This window comes from Budorcas taxicolor, chromosome 8, assembly GCF_023091745.1.
Source record: "Budorcas taxicolor isolate Tak-1 chromosome 8, Takin1.1, whole genome shotgun sequence".
Lineage (NCBI taxonomy): Eukaryota > Metazoa > Chordata > Mammalia > Artiodactyla > Bovidae > Budorcas > Budorcas taxicolor.
In genome coordinates this window covers 9,383,430-9,388,610 of record NC_068917.1, presented here as the reverse complement: position 1 = coordinate 9,388,610, position 5,181 = coordinate 9,383,430, and the positions used below count along the sequence as shown (strand labels likewise).

Sequence of the window (5,181 nt, the reverse complement as noted above, 5' to 3'; positions counted from 1 at the left end):
CCCACTGCATCCCACAGCTGTATTCTGCTTCCACGGGGAGCCATTGGAGACGTGAGTTTAACAGGAAAATCTCCACCTGAAAATGCAACTACTACACATCCCAACACATGTGTGACACTTTCCCATCTCTTTTATTTTTCTCCCCAGTGAATAAAAAGCAGGACTAATGACTATATTGCGCATGCTCAGTCGCTCAGTCATATCTGACTCTTTGCGATCTCATGGACTATAGCCTGCTAGGCTCCTCTGTCCATGGGATTTTCCAGGCAAAAATATCGAAGTGGGTTGCTATTTCCTTCTCCAGGGAATCTGCCACACCCAGAGATCGAACCCACATCTCCTGCATTGGCAGGCAGATTCTTTACCGCTGAATTCCTATTCTTCACTAGGGAAGCGCCAATAACTATATAGCTGAAACTAAAATAGGAAACGAGAGACAGAAAAAGTAGTACGTTGGGAGTAATCAAGATTTGCTTTTTTTATGATTTTTTTCTCCAGCATCATCCCAGATCAGAATGGTGGAGGTTCTGAATTGTAGTTATTCAAGACGTAGTAGGCAGATTAACTATTTGACTGGCAGGTAATGGAGTGGAGGACCAATTGGAAGGACTATCCCCTTGATTCTGATTCTGATGAGTAAAGGAATGCTATGCACAGTGGCTGGACAAGAACAATGTGAGTAATTGCCGAGGTTGTCCCCTCACAAAAGATCACAGTAATCTCCTGACTGCAATAAATTCCATGGATATGAAAGCAGTTCATGGATAGAACTAGCCAAAATCCATTACTGGATTATGCTCACAGCACAGTGCTCAAGAATTCACTTGCCCATGCAGATGCAACAGCAGGAGATACGGGTTTGATCCCTGGGTCAGGAAGAACCCCAGAAGGAAATGGCAACCCACTCCAGTATTCTTGCCTGGGAAATCCCATGGACAGAGGAGCCTGGTGGGCTACAGTCTGTCGGGTCATAAAGAGTTGGACACAACTGAGTGACTGAACGTGCACACACACACACACACACACACACACACAGAGTTCTCAAACACATCTATCCTTTTCACTAATAACTCAAATCCTAGAATTCTGCCTGGTACAATAAATATTAAATGAGAGAAAGAAAGAAATATTTTTCTAAATTATCATGAATGTTAACTTGGAAAAAATAATTTTTAAAAAATGTTTAAATCCATTTTAAAACCAGACAAGTGGGGCAGTCTTTGCAGCTGCCTTAAAGGTAACTGAATGAGAAATTTTATGAGCTGGTTCTAAAGGCCTTCGAGATTCATATCTTTATCAAGAGGTTTAAATGTAAACTTGTGATTCAGTGCATGTCATTTTAAAGATATTTAATTCATAGCTGTAATTTGCTTTTAAAAAGATGAAAATGGATGAGCTGCATTGGGGGGTTTAAAATAGACTTTTGAAAGCTAAGGTGACTCCTCTCTTCATCTATTTACAGGAAAGTCAGAAAGAAATATCTTGAGATTTGCTCAGGGAAACAGTTAAAGCCGCAGGCTGTGAGTTGATGGGGTTTGGTTGTTCAGAGGGAAAGACATGTGTCGACAAATTATGAGGTTTTCCCAGCCCAAGTGCCACTTATTAAGAGTTTATGACCTGCCCACTGAGTGGCCAGATATAGTCCCCACCACCTTCCCCACACACTTGGTTATTGGCATTTTGACACCTTTTTTGCACAGCTGGAGGTATTCCTGACACTATCAATGTAATATAGCTGTTTCAGATCACAAATATTACTCATTAACCTTAGGGCAGAAATCTAACATAATCAAATATCCTTTGCTACCTAATTCAAGTCAGCCAGGGGCAGGATAGATAGGAAAAACAAAATACAAACAATACATAGAGAAATGTTCAAGAAGTTTTTTTTTTTTTTTAATAGTTTCTCTGTTTTCAGAATCTGCCATCTGTCACAGTCTTCAGGTTATGAATTATTTTGCGAGCCATGTGCTTAAAAAGTGTTCAGAATATAGATGTTGTGATTCAGGGGAATTAGCAGATTGACTCTTTAGCAGAATGACTTTTACTAGGTGTTTTTTTTACTTTATTAATATATTTTATTTGTCAATATATCCAACATATTTCATTTCTATATTTAGCCAGTATCAACTTTTTTCTTTTCATTTCATTTATTTATTTTTATTGAAGTATAGTTGATGGACAGAGGAGCCTGGAGGGCTACAGTCCATGGGGTGGCAAAGAGTCAGACATGACTCATTCATTCACTCAGTTGATTTACAATGTTGTGTTAATTTCTGGTGTACAGGGAAATGACTCAGTTATACATAGGTGTATGCATTCTTTTTTATATTTTTTTCCACTATAGTTTAGCCCACGACATTAAATATAGTTCCCTGTGCTATACAATAGAATCTTGTTCATCCATTCTACATTTGCATCTATTGGCTGGCCAAAACGTTTGTTCAGGATTTTCCATATGATGTTATGGAAAAACCAGAATGAACTTTTTGGCCAACCCATTACTAACCCCAAACTCCCGGTCCAAAAAAATGTGGAACGCTTCATAAATTTGTGTATCACCCTTGTTCAGGAAATGCTGATCTTCTCAGGATCGTTCCAATTTTAGAATACATGCTGACAAAGTTAGCATGACTTCTACCAATTTTTTTCCTTTCTCTAAGAAAATATTCACTATCTCAAGTACTACAAAAAGGCTTTTGGGAATTAAATATCCCTTTTCATCTCTCCTCTTTGACTTCCCAAAAGTTATCCTTTACAATCAAGTCAGAACTGAATGCCTTCTGTGTTGGTCATATCCCTCTTCTATCTAAAACCTGAGTCTCCCAGCTTCATACTTTTCAGTTAACTATTAATAGATTTTGCAAGAATTACTTGAAAGGTTTAAGGGAGACTAGACTGTTCCTAGCATTTACCTGACCTTTTGATGACTAGGACCAGCATCATGGTATCTCACTCACCTTACCCTACTCCTTGCTTTGTTGATGACCAGATGTGAATCTTTTTATTTTTTGCCATGCCGCATGGCTTACAGGATCCTAGTTCCCTAACCAGAGTTTGAACCTGGGCCCTCAGCAGTGAGATCATGGAGTCCTAACCACTGGACTGCCAGGGAATTCCCCAGATGCAAATTTTTCATAAATATGTCCCTACTTGGTAAACCTGTACATATTAAGCAATCAGAGTTACTAATAATATCAAAGTTTAAAATTCTAAAACATGATTGTATCTAAAACAACATTGTCCCTAAAGATGCCTCCTCACTTTTAATCATTTAAGATAACAAAAGTGGACCTGAACATTTCAACAAACTCATCCCCCAAGATGTTTGTAGAATTTCATTTTGATAAAAAGAGTTCACGTCATGTTCTCACCCATAGCTCTTCATGACTTGAATTATGTTTAAAAAGCAATTGTCATTATTCAGATATTTTTAGTACAAATAGGCTGTTTTCTAAGCAGAGAAGATAAACAGGAAAGATAAAGTTATGGTCCCAAGACAAGCATAATTTTCTTATTTTGAAATTTCAACTATTAACGAGGCATCTTGTCTTAGGGGCTCTTCGGAGATTACATTCATTATGTTCATTATATATTATCATAAGCTTGTGTGAATGTTGCTGAAATCACACTAAAGGACAATTCTTTGTCCTTTCTAGTGAGATATAAGATATATCAGCAGTGGTGACAAGATGACAGCCCCTAGTTCCTTCCACCAGGGAGGAGCAAAAAGGCCAAGAGATGGGTGAGCCCAAGAAATTCTGAGGAAGCATAGAAAAAAGCCAGATACAACCCAAATTCTCCATCTGCTCTCTACTGAGGGCCACACTCCTGACTTTAGTGGGATCATCTCACTTTCACCAATGCAAGTCCAAGAACAGATCCATTCCTCAGCAAATCATCCACCTTCCCAGCTCCACCCAGAGCCCTGTGAAAATGTCTGGGAGGCCTCCAGGCCATTTGCAGGTTGAATCTAGAGCAGCCTGTGGAGGCTGAACAGCCAGGCTTCCCCTACCTGACCTCAGGGAGTCACCAATGAGGTCCGATGAGGTCATGTTTCAAAGTGGTTCAGGGCAGTATATAGCATGATCTTTCTCCAAAAATGTGAATGGGAAACAGAAAAAGAAAACAAATATTTTTTTCTCTGTGCCTCAGTTCCCATTAAGGACTCTTGAGAGACTAATTATAGACAAAATGAATTAGCTACATATTTTTCTGCACAATTAAATGGCAGTGTGGGTAAATTTGTGTAAAATTAGAGTGTCGATGAGTCTGCTAGGATAGTAACATAGCCAGTCTTCAGGATGGAGGCCAGAACATCTTTGGATTTTTTTTCCCCAAAGGCTACCCCAATCACTGGAAGAATCCAAGTGGCTCACGTGGACTCCATGGAGATATTTAATTTCCTCTCCTCCTGCTACTGCTTGTAGAACTTCTCTTCACTCAACCTCCATGGCCATGACGGGTTGTTCATGTTCCAGTCAACCAGTGTAGACCTTCCTAGTGAGTCATATCATCTCCTGATCAAGCCCAAGTGTAGCTTGTGGTTGAGAATAATGCCATCTTGCCCCTCAAGTTCAGGCCTGCAGCCAGGTTGTGTCACTAGGGTAAACCACAGGGCTTCCTTCGGTCCTTAAAGCCTGTTATTAAAAGTCCCAGTGCCAATGCTCAGTTGCTCAGCTGTATCCAACTCAGTTGTATCTTTGCAGCTCCATGGATTATAGCCCACAAATCTTCTCCGTCCATGTGGTATTCCAGGCAAGAGTACTGGAGTGGGTTGCCATTTCCTACTCCAGGGGATCTTCCCAATCCAGGGATCAAACCCTCATCTCTTGCATCTCCTGCACTAGCTGTTTACAACTAGTGCCACTTAGGAAGTCCATTAAAGGTCGCTAAGTCTTCACAACTGAGTTCTCCCTCCCTGATTGTGAATCCTGGAAAGGTGGCCTCATCCATTTAGTTTCCTAATTTCCCTCATTCATAGAATTCATTATAAGTTTTCCCCAGGATGAGTTGGGAGATGTTTGCTGCTGCTGCTGCTGCTGCTGCTGCTGCTGCTGCTAAGTCGCTTCAGTCGTGTCCGACTCTGTGCAATCCCATAGACAGCAGCCCACCAGGCTCTTCCATCCCTGGGATTCTCCAGGCAAGAACACTGGAGTGGGTTGCCATTTCCTTCTCCAA

At 40.5% G+C, this 5,181-nt stretch overlaps 1 non-coding gene across 1 annotated transcript; it reads right to left on the bottom strand.

Moving 5' to 3' along the window:
* Window positions 1-2,527: 2,527 nt before the first annotated feature.
* Window positions 2,528-2,632, bottom strand: LOC128052945 (U6 spliceosomal RNA). The gene has a single exon (XR_008199895.1). It is a non-coding gene; the product is annotated as a U6 spliceosomal RNA (small nuclear RNA).
* Window positions 2,633-5,181: the final 2,549 nt, after the last annotated feature.